Genomic DNA, 12,441 nt, shown 5'->3' with positions numbered 1-12,441 from the left:
ACTCGTCCATGACACTTTCATTCGTTGTCATGTCAAACACTGTATTCAAAGTGCCCACTATATAATTTATATTCTAACTATAGAATTATAATCAACATTCTATTTCCATGATTCCAGAAGTTCACCCCAGTGTTCTGATCTACTTCTCTATGGCAACATTTGGTTTAAAATAAGGCCTAGTATTATTGCCCCATAGTGTGGAAATGATCTCAAATGAGTGCAGGAAATTATTGTTGAATTGAACAGTATAAAACAATCAGAATGGAGAAAGTCCCATTTTGAAATCATTTAGAATATATTTGTTGCCACCCTCGGGTAACGCACAACTCATGAAGCAAATTTAGAGCTTTTATTAATCAAAAACATAAAATACCATCAAAAATGTGACAAATACCATTATATGATATTTTGGCCATATCGCCCAGTCATACTCGCTACATTGAATTTCGATAAGGGCCAAAGCAGACGAATCTATTTATCTTGTTGACAGTTCTTCATCCCTGCATATATATATATATATATTTTTATGATTATTTTTCTCTCTCTCTGACGTCTGCAGGGTCCTCCACTGTAACTGCTTGTTCTGTTTTGCTGCCTAGAACAGATCCCAGGTGTGACAGGAAAAGACCGTGGAATAACAGACGGAGCAGCCATTCGTTCCACCCTGCCTCTGTTTACCCCGGGGAGGATGGTGGTGTTGCGGGCCGTATGCTAGTGAATAGGAATATTCCTATTCACATATAGTGGTGCAGATGGAAAACGGAGACTGGGGGTATATATGGTGAGCGTCAATAAGAGTAAGTGACAATCCATGTCTTATGAAGGAGGTGAAATGTGATGAAATAGACTACAACAGTTGTTAGGACAGGTCAGTGGTAGCCTGATCCCAGATCTGTTCGTGCTGTTATGTGACGATGAGTAGGTCTAACAGTTGGCTTCCATTAACATATATATGATCCAGTTGGCAAGACAGCACAAACAGGCCTTGGGCCAGACTAGACAGCACAAACAGGCCTTGGGCCAGACTAGACAGCACAAACAGGCCTTGGGCCAGACTAGACAGCACAAACAGGCCTTGGGCCAGACTAGACAGCACAAACAGGCCTTGGGCCAGACTAGACAGCACAAACAGGCCTTGGGCCAGACTAGACAGCACAAACAGGCCTTGGGCCAGACTAGACAGCACAAACAGGCCTTGGGCCAGACTAGACAGCACAAACAGGCCTTGGGCCAGACTAGACAGTACAAACAGGCCTTGGGCCAGACTAGACAGCACAAACAGGCCTTGGGCCAGACTAGACAGTTGACCCAGGATTTACACTGCCAGTGTGTTTCTCTTTCTGTCTCCTGTAGATGGCTGTCTTTACAGAGCCTTCATAAAATATTCACACCCCTTGACTCATTCAACATTTTGTTGTTACAGCCTGAATAAAAAATTGATTATTTTTCTCAGCCATCAACAAACAATAACTCATAATGACAAAGTGAAAACATGTTTTTAGAAATGTTTGCAAATGTATTTAAAATGAAATACAGAAGTTTCTCATTTCCATTCACACCCATGAGTCAATACTTTGTAGAAAAAGCTGCAATTACTGCTGTTTTTCTGGTAAGTCTGTAAGAGCTTTCCACACATAGATTGTACATTTGCCCATTATTGTTTTCTAAATTCTTCAAGCTCTATCAAATATGTTGTTGACTATTGCTAGACAACAATTTTCAGGTCTTGCCAAAGATTTTCAACTAGATTTAAGTCCGAACTGTAATTCAGCCACTCAGAAACATTCACTGTCTTCTTGGTAAGCATCTCCGGTGTAGATTTGGCCTTGTGGTTTAAGTTATTGCCTTGCTGAAAGATGAATTCATCTCCCAGTGTCTAGTGGAAAGCAGACTGAACCAGGATTTTGCCTGTGCTCAGCTCCATTCAGTATATTTTTTTATCCTGAAAAACTCCCCAGTCCTTAACGACCACAAATATGCCCATAACATGATGCAGTCACCACTGTGCTTTAAAATATGGAGAGTGGGGCTCAGTAATATGTTGTATTGGATTTACTCCAAACATAACACTTTGTATTCAGGACAAAAAGGTCATTGCTTTGCCACATTTTATGCAGTATTACTTTAGTGCCTTGTTGCAAACAGGATGCATGTTTTGGAATATTTTTATTCTGTACAAGCTTCCTTCTTTTCACTCTGTTATTTAGGTTAGTATTGTGGCGTAACTACAATGTTGTTGATCCATCCTCAGCGTTCTCCTATCACAACCATTAAACTCTGTAACTGTTTTAAAGTCACCATTGGCCTCATGGTAAAATCCCTGAGCGGGTTTCCTTCCTCTCCTGCAACTGAGTTAGGAAGAACGCCTGTATATTCATATTGACTGGGTGTATTGATACACCATCCAAAGTGTAATTTAATAATAGTGTAAAAAATAAAAATAAATTTTTATTCAGGCTGTAATGTGTTTGTCTCTGCCTATAGATGACTGACCCGGTGACCCTCAACGTGGGTGTCTGTCTGTACACCACGTCCCAGTCCACCCTGCAGCGCTACCCTGACTCCATGCTATGGTTCCATGTTCCACGGGGACTTCCCCACCACACACACGACGCTCAGGTACTTTGCCACAGTTCTGCAGATATACAGTGCATTTGGAAAATGTTCCACATTTTGTTACGTTACAGCCTTATTCTAAAATGGATGAAATAGTTTTTTCCCCTCATTAATCTACACACAATACCCCATAATGACGTCACAATACCCCATAATGACGTCACAATACCCCATAATGACAAAGCAAAAACTGTTCGTTTTTTTGAAAATTGTGCAAATGTATTAAAAATAAATAACTGATATCATATTTACATAAGTATTCAGACCCTTTACTCAGTACTTTGTTGAAGTACCTTTTGGCAGCGATTACAGCCTTGACTCTTCTTGGGTATGACGCTACAAGCTTGCCACATCTGTATTTGGGGAGTTTCTCCCATTCTTCTCTGCAGATCCTCTCAAGCTCTGTCATGTTGGATGGGGAGTGTTGCTGCAGATCTATTTTCAGGTTTCTCCAGAGATGTTCGATCGGGTTCAAGTCCGGCCTCTGGCTGGGCCACTCAAGGACATTCAGAGACTTGTCCCGAAGCCACTCCTGCATTGTCTTGGCTGTGTGCTTAGGGTCGTTGTCCTGTTGGAAGGTGAACCTTCACCCCAGTCTTAACCTGCTCCAGAGTGCTTTTCATCAAGGATCTCTCTGTACTTGTTTCCGTTTATCTTTCCCACGATCCTGACTAGTCTCCCAGAACCTGCCGCTGAAAAAAACCTCCCCACAGCATGATTGATGAGCGGGGGGAAAAAATTATTTAATCAATTTTATAATAAGGCTGTAACGTAACAAAATGTGGAAAAAGTCAAGGGGTCTGAATACTTTCTGAATACACTTTACATACCTGTATGTCTGCGTGATATGGGAATATGACACTCTTTGATTTGACAGGGACACTACTTCATCGACAGAGACGGGGCCCCTCTTCCGCTACGTCCTCAACTTCCTACGCACCTCAGAGCTCACCCTGCCCTGTGACATCACGGAGATGGATCTGCTGAGTAAGGTAAGCTAGGGGTTAGAGCGGTGGGCCAGCAAACTGGAGGGTTGCCGGTTCCAATCTGAGCCAGCAGGGGATTATCCTCTCAGTGTGTTTCTCGTTGGTGTTAAGATTAAAATAAATAAACATTTCAGTGTCTTTGTCTTGACGTTTGACATTAAAGTAATATTCTTCTTCTTCCTTCTTCGGCAGACTTCTACCAGATTGAGCCGTTGATGCAGTCTCTCACCGACACTAAACCCCTCTACCCCTCTGGACACCTTTTGAGGAGGTGGTGGAGCTCTCGTCAACCAGGAAGCTGTCCATGTACTCCAACCTTGTTGCCGTCGTCATCACCCAGCTCACCATCATCACCAAAATCCGCTCCCTACTGGAGAGGTTGTCTTAACCGCTTCACCAAGTGGATCAACCACATGATGGATTCCAGTGACTTCCAGGTGTCCTTCTCCTTTTGGTCCGGGTTACTATCACCAGGAGGTGTCTATTGAGATTGCACCTGTTGGACTATATCTCCAAGCAGGGCTTCAGGAACACCAGGTGCCACCAGATGAGTGAGAGGGCCAACGGGAACACAGTGGAGCAACACTGGACTTTCTGCCCGGTTGGCTCGCAAGGTCGACGACTGACCAGGATGATTTGGGGTTAATTTATTGCTGATGTGGAAATCAACTCCTAGTACTTACCCCCTGGCTGTAACCCTGGTCATAATCACCCCTGGCTGTAACCCTGGTCATAAACACCCTGGCTGTAACCCTGGTCATAATCACCCCTGGTCATAATCACCCTGGCTGTAACCCTGGTCATAATCACCCCTGGCTATAACCCTGGTCATAATCACCCTGGCTATAACCCTGGTCATAATCACCCTGGCTGTAACCCTGGTCATAATCACCCCTGGCTATAACCCTGGTCATAATCACCCTGGCTATAACCCTGGTCATAATCACCCTGGCTGTAACCCTGGTCATAATCACCCTGGCTGTAACCCTGGTCATAATCACCCTGACTGTAACCCTGGTTGTAACCCTGGTCATAATCACCCCTGGCTGTAACCCTGGTCATAATCACCCCTGATCATAATCACCCTTGCTGTAACCCTGGTCATAATCACCCCTGATTGTAACTCTGGTCATAATCAACCCTGGTCATAATCACCCCTGGCTATAACCCTGGTCATAATCACCCCTGGCTATAACCCTGGTCATAATCACCCTGGCTGTAACCCTGGTTGTAACCCTGTTCATAATCACCCCTGGCTGTAACCCTGGTCATAATCACCCCTGATTGTAACCCTGGATGTAACCCTGATCATAATCAACCCTGATCATAATCACCCTTGCTGTAACCCTGGTCATAATCACCCCTGATTGTAACTCTGGTCATAATCAACCCTGGTCATAATCACCCCAGGCTGTAACCCTGGTCATAATTACCCCTGATTGTAACCCTGGCCATAATCACCCCTGGCTATAACCCTGGTCATAATCACCCCTGGTTGTAACCCTGGTCATAATCACCCCTGATTGTAACCCTGGTCATAATCACCCTGGCTATAACCCTGGTCATAATCACCCTGGCTATAACCCTGGTCATAATCACCCTGGCTATAACCCTGGTCATAATCAACCCTGGTCATAATCACCCCTGGCTATAACCCTGGTCATAATCACCCTGGCTGTAACCCTGGTCATAATCACCCTGGTTGTAACCCTGGTCATAATCACCCTGGTTGTAACCCTGGTCATAATCACCCTAGCTATAACCCTGGTCATAATCACCCTGGCTGTAACCCTGGATGTAACCCTGGTCATAATCACCCCTGATTGTAACTCTGGTCATAATCAACCCTGGTCATAATCACCCCTGGCTATAACCCTGGTCATAATCAACCCTGGCTGTAACCCTGGTCATAAACACCCTGGTTGTAACCCTGGTCATAATCACCCTGGCTATAACCCTGGTCATAATCACCCTGGCTATAACCCTGGTCATAATCAACCCTGGCTGTAACCCTGGATGTAACCCTGGTCATAATCACCCCTGATTGTAACTCTGGTCATAATCAACCCTGGTCATAATCACCCCTGGCTATAACCCTGGTCATAATCAACCCTGGCTGTAACCCTGGTCATAAACACCCTGGTTGTAACCCTGGTCATAATCACCCTGGCTATAACCCTGGTCATAATCACCCTGGCTATAACCCTGGTCATAATCAACCCTGGCTCTAACCCTGGATGTAACCCTGGTCATAATCACCCCTGATTGTAACTCTGGTCATAATCAACCCTGGTCATAATCACTTCTGGCTGTAACCCTGGTCATAATCACCCCTGGCTATAACCCTGGTCATAATCACCCCTGGCTGTAACCCTGGTCATAATCACCCCTGGCTGTAACCCTGGTCATAATCACCCCTGGTTGTAACCCTGGTCATAATCACCCCTGGTTGTAACCCTGGTCATAATCACCCCTGGTTGTAACCCTGGTCATAATCACCTCTGGTTGTAACCCTGGTCATAATCACCCTGGCTATAACCCTGGTCATAATCACCCTGGCTGTAACCCTGGATGTAACCCTGGTCATAAAACACCCCTGATTGTAACTCTGGTCATAATCAGCCCTGGTCATAATCACCCCTGGCTATAACCCTGGTCATAATCAACCCTGGCTGTAACCCTGGTCATAAACACCCTGGTTGTAACCCTGGTCATAATCACCCTGGCTATAACCCTGGTCATAATCAACCCTGGCTCTAACCCTGGATGTAACCCTGGTCATAATCACCCCTGATTGTAACTCTGGTCATAATCAACCCTGGTCATAATCACTTCTGGCTGTAACCCTGGTCATAATCACCCCTGGCTATAACCCTGGTCATAATCACCCCTGGCTATAACCCTGGTCATAATCACCCCTGGCTGTAAATCTGGTCATAATCACCCCTGGTTGTAACCCTGGTCATAATCACCCTGGCTGTAACCCTGGTCATAATCACTTCTGGCTGTAACCCTGGTCATAATCACCCCTGGCTGTAACCCTGGTCATAATCACCCCTGGCTGTAACCCTGGTCATAATCACCCCTGGTTGTAACCCTGGTCATAATCACCCCTGGTTGTAACCCTGGTCATAATCACCCCTGGTTGTAACCCTGGTCATAATCACCCCTGGCTGTAACCCTGGTCATAATCACCCCTGGCTATAACCCTGGTCATAATCACCCCTGGCTGTAACCCTGGTCATAATCACCCCTGGCTGTAACCCTGGTCATAATCACCCCTGGTTGTAACCCTGGTCATAATCACCCCTGGCTGTAACCCTGGTCATAATCACCCCTGGCTGTAACCCTGGTCATAATCACCCCTGGCTATAACCCTGGTCATAATCACCCCTGGCTGTAACCCTGGTCATAATCACCCCTGGCTGTAACCCTGGTCATAATCACCCCTGGTTGTAACCCTGGTCATAATCACCCCTGGCTGTAACCCTGGTCATAATCACCCCTGGTTGTAACCCTGGTCATAATCACCCCTGGCTGTAACCCTGGTCATAATCACCCCTGGTTGTAACCCTGGTCATAATCACCCCTGGCTGTAACCCTGGTCATAATCACCCCTGGTTGTAACCCTGGTCATAATCACCCCTGGCTGTAACCCTGGTCATAATCACCCCTGGTTGTAACCCTGGTCATAATCACCCCTGGCTGTAACCCTGGTCATAATCACCCCTGGCTGTAACCCTGGTCATAATCACCCCTGGCTGTAACCCTGGTCATAATCACCCCTGGTTGTAACCCTGGTCATAATCACCCCTGGCTGTAACCCTGGTCATAATCACCCCTGGTTGTAACCCTGGTCATAATCACCCCTGGTTGTAACCCTGGTCATAATCACCCCTGGTTGTAACCCTGGTCATAATCACCCCTGGCTGTAACCCTGGTCATAATCACCCCTGGTTGTAACCCTGGTCATAACCACCCCTGGTTGTAACCCTGGTCATAATCACCCTGGCACCCAGAACCAAATCTCACAACTGTATTACTTTAAACCTGAAAGCAGTGTATATGTTCACAGAATGTTGTTATTATTCAGGTTGCTTTTTGAGGTTTTGATAGGCATGGTGGAAGTTTGGCCGTATTACTTTGGGTTGGCTTGGGATTCAACATCACTTTCTGTGTTATTGATTTGAAGACGGTCCTCGACGGTGCAGGTACTAGGGCCCAGTTGGTAACTGGCTGACGTGGTACATATTGATATGATGGTGATAATAATCATTAGCGTTTATAAAACACCTTTCATCAGATTTCAAAGCGCTTTTTAATTACATAGCAGCATGTGAAATAATGGGGTACAACGATATGTTGTGAAATGATGGGGTACAACGTCACGTGAAATAATGGGGTACAACGATATGTTGTGAAATGATGGGGTACAACGATATGTTGTGAAATGATGGGGTACAACGTCACGTTGTGAAATCTTCCACCCTATTTTATTTAACTTAACAACGGTTTCAAAGTTTTGGTCGTTTTCAAATCCAAGACGCATTACAGCGTAGGTCACTACACAGCCTTTTTAAAGGCATATTCACTGAGAACGCTTTCAGCGCTCTGCAATGGCGGCTCATTTAAAAGAGCGTTGCTCGCTATAATGCGCCTTGGATTGAGTCCACGATTTGGTACCTGCCTTTTTATGAATTGAAGTTGATCACTTAAAAAATACTGTGTTGAGTTTACACCCACTTTTACCCCTCAGAACAGCCTCAGTTCATCAGGGTCATGGACTCTACAAGGTGTTGAGCGTCCTACAGGGATGCTGGTCCATGTTGACTCCAATGCTTCCCCACAGTTGTGTCAAGTTGACTGGATATCCTTTGTGTGGTGGATCATTCTTGATACACACTGGGAAACGGTTGAGCGTGAAAAACCAGGCAGCGTTGCAGTTCTTGACACAAACCGGTACGTCTGGCAAGGGCTGTGGCAGTCACGATGTTCTGTCAGCTGGTTAATGTCAAGCAGCAGACTGCCGGGTCTCCCGGTAATACCAGCAGACTGCCGGGTCTCCCGGTAATACCAGCAGACTGCCGGGTCTCCCGGTAATACCAGCAGACTGCCGGGTCTCCCGGTAATACCAGCAGACTGCCGGGTCTCCCGGTAATACCAGCAGACTGCCGGGTCTCCCGGTAATACCAGCAGACTGCCGGGTCTCCCGGTAATACCAGCAGACTGCCGGGTCTCCCGGTAATACCAGCAGACTGCCGGGTCTCCCGGTAATACCAGCAGACTGCCGGGTCTCCCGGTAATTGCCCGTTAATGAACATAAACATGCTGATATCTCCAGGCCTCCATTCAAGCTGCTGCACCTTTGGATCATCTACATTTTAATGTATAATAAATCACCTGATTAAACACCATCACAATAAACTCATTGTTTATTTTAGGTCTAAAGAAACACTATATGAAGAAAATGTATTTCAGAACAACAGAATATGAGTTGGCGTACTTTGTTATCTGGCTATGATATAGACTGTAGACTTGTTCATTTATCAGACTAGATACTGTATGTTATCTGGCTATGATATAGACTGTAGACTTGTTCATTTATCAGACTAGATACTGTATGTTATCTGGCTATGATATAGACTGTAGACTGGTTCATTTATCAGACTAGATACTGTATGTTATCTGGTTATTCTCCATGATATAGACTGTAGACTTGTTCATTTATCACACTAGATACTGTATTATCTGGCTATGATATAGACTGTAGACTGGTTCATTTATCAGACTAGATACTGTATGTTATCTGGTTATGATATAGACTGTAGACTTGTTCATTTATCAGACTAGATACTGTATGTTATCTGGTTATTCTCCATGATATAGACTGTAGACTTGTTCATTTATCAGACTAGATACTGTATGTTATCTGGTTATTCTCCATGATATAGACTGTAGACTTGTTCATTTATCACACTAGATACTGTATTATCTGGCTATGATATAGACTGTAGACTGGTTCATTTATCAGACTAGATACTGTATGTTATCTGGTTATGATATAGACTGTAGACTTGTTCATTTATCAGACTAGATACTGTATGTTATCTGGTTATTCTCCATGATATAGACTGTAGACTTGTTCATTTATCAGACTAGATACTGTATGTTATCTGGCTATGCTCCATGTCATGGGCTGTAGACTTGTTCATTTATCAGACAAGATATGTTTATAAATCCTGTACTGTTATTTTATATTGTAAGTGTTTTACACTATCAACTTTTTGTGCAACATGCATGCTGACTGCAGGAATGTCCACCAGAGCTGTTGCCAGAGAATTGAATGTTAATTTCTCTACCATAAGCCGCCTCCCTTATTTTAGAGGATTTGGCAGTACGTCCAACCGGCCTCACAACCGCAGACCACGCCAGCCCAGGACCTCCACATTCGGCTTCTTCACAGGCAGGATCGTCTGAGACCAGACAGCTGATGAAACTGAGGAGAATTTCTGCCTGTAAAAAAAGCCCTTTTGTGGGGAAAAACTAATTCTGATTGACTGGGCCTGGCTGAGATGAGGGCCTAAAAAATGTATTTCAGTTGACTGATTTCCTTATATGAACTGTAAATCAGTAAAATTGTTGCATGTATATTTTTGTTCAGTGTGTTACTGAACATCTTTCTGCCCACCCACTAAGCATGTCCAATGAACCTTATCCAATGAACCATATCCAATGAACCTTATCCAATGAACCATATCCAATGAACCTTATCCAATGAACCATATCCAATGAACCTTATCCAATGAACCATATCCAATGAACCATATCCAATGAACCATATCCAATGAACCATATCCAATGAACCTTATCCAATGAACCATATCCAATGAACCATATCCAATGAACCATATCCAATGAACCATATCCAATGAACCATATCCAATGAACCATATCCAATGAAGTGCTCTATAGCGTTGTTTTAACAGAATAGAGCCAGGTAAAGTGCTCTATAGCGTTGTTTTAACAGAAATAGAGCCAGGTAAAGTGCTCTATAGCGTTGTTTGAACAGCACGGGAACTGGGGAACAACATTTTATGTTCCAGACATTTTATTCCAGATGCAACAAAGCGCTGATGCAAAGCCCTCACTCTGTCACTTAGAAACTTATTCCAGCCTGCAAGCTGAAAATCTTTGCCGGTGTTTGTGCATGTTTAGGCTACCTGCCATAGGCTGCTGTGCTGACGTTACCATAGGTTACTGTGCTGACGTTGCCATAGGTTACTGTACTGACGTTACCATAGGTTACTGTACTGACATTACCATAGGATACTGTACTGATGTTACCATAGGCTACTGTACTGACCTGACGTTACCATAGGTTACTGACCTGACGTTACCATAGGTTACTGTACTGACCTGACGTTACCATAGGTTACTGTGCTGATGTTACCATAGGTTACTGTGCTGACGTTACCATAGGTTACTGCACTGACCTGACGTTACCATAGGTTACTGTACTGATGTTACCATAGGTTACTGACCTGACGTTACCATAGGCTACTGTACTGACGTTACCATAGGTTACTGACCTGACGTTACCATAGGTTACTGTACTGATGTTACCATAGGTTACTGACCTGACGTTACCATAGGTTACTGTACTGATGTTACCATAGGTTACTGACCTGACGTTACCATAGGCTACTGTACTGACGTTACCATAGGTTACTGACCTGACGTTACCATAGGTTACTGTACTGATGTTACCATAGGTTACTGTACTGATGTTACTATAGGTTACTGACCTGACGTTACCATAGGTTACTGTACTGACGTTACCATAGGTTACTGTACTGACGTTACAATAGGTTACTGTACTGACGTTACCATAGGCTACTGTACTGACGTTACCATAGGTTACTGTACTGACGTTACCATAGGTTACTGTGCTGACGTTACCATAGGTTACTGTACTGACGTTACCATAGGATACTGTACTGATGTTACCATAGGCTACTGTACTGACCTGACGTTACCATAGGTTACTGACCTGACGTTACCATAGGTTACTGTACTGACCTGACGTTACCATAGGTTACTGACCTGACGTTACCATAGGCTACTGTATTGACCTGACGTTACCATAGGTTACTGACCTGATGTTACCATAGGCTACTGTACTGACGTTACCATAGGTTACTGTACTGACGTTACCATAGGTTACTGACCTGACGTTACCATAGGTTACTGTTCTGACGTTACCATAGGTTACTGTTCTGACGTTACCATAGGTTACTGTACTGACGTTACCATAGGTTACTGTACTGACGTTACCATAGGTTACTGCACTGACCTGACGTTACCATAGGTTACTGCACTGACGTTACCATAGGTTACTGTACTGACGTTACCATAGGTTACTGTACTGATGTTACCATAGGTTACTGACCTGACGTTACCATAGGTTACTGTACTGACGTTACCATAGGTTACTGTACTGATGTTACCATAGGTTACTGTACTGATGTTACCATAGGTTACTGACCTGACGTTACCATAGGCTACTGTACTGACGTTACCATAGGTTACTGTACTGACGTTACCATAGGCTACTGTACTGTACTGACGTTACCATAGGTTACTGTACTGACGTTACCATAGGTTACTGACCTGACGTTGCCATAGGTTACAGTACTGACCTGACGTTACCATAGGTTACTGACCTGACGTTACCATAGGCTACTGTACTGACCTGACGTTACCATAGGTTACTGACCTGATGTTACCATAGGCTACTGTACTGACGTTACCATAGGTTACTGTACTGACGTTACCATAG

General features: G+C 44.3%; 1 pseudogene across 1 annotated transcript; it reads left to right on the top strand.

Moving 5' to 3' along the window:
- Positions 1–2,484: 2,484 nt before the first annotated feature.
- On the top strand, positions 2,485–10,250 carry LOC106566254 (BTB/POZ domain-containing protein KCTD6 pseudogene; annotated as a pseudogene). The gene is made up of 3 exons (XR_014379837.1): positions 2,485–2,573; positions 3,494–3,603; positions 3,795–10,250. The product of XR_014379837.1 is annotated as a BTB/POZ domain-containing protein KCTD6 pseudogene (transcript).
- Positions 10,251–12,441: the final 2,191 nt, after the last annotated feature.

The sequence above is a fragment of the Salmo salar genome, chromosome 12 (assembly GCF_965601325.2).
Source record: "Salmo salar chromosome 12, fSalSal1, whole genome shotgun sequence".
NCBI classification, from domain to species: Eukaryota; Metazoa; Chordata; class Actinopteri; order Salmoniformes; family Salmonidae; genus Salmo; species Salmo salar.
The sequence above is the reverse complement of the archived record's forward strand: the minus strand, read 5'-3'. Positions and strand labels throughout refer to the sequence as shown.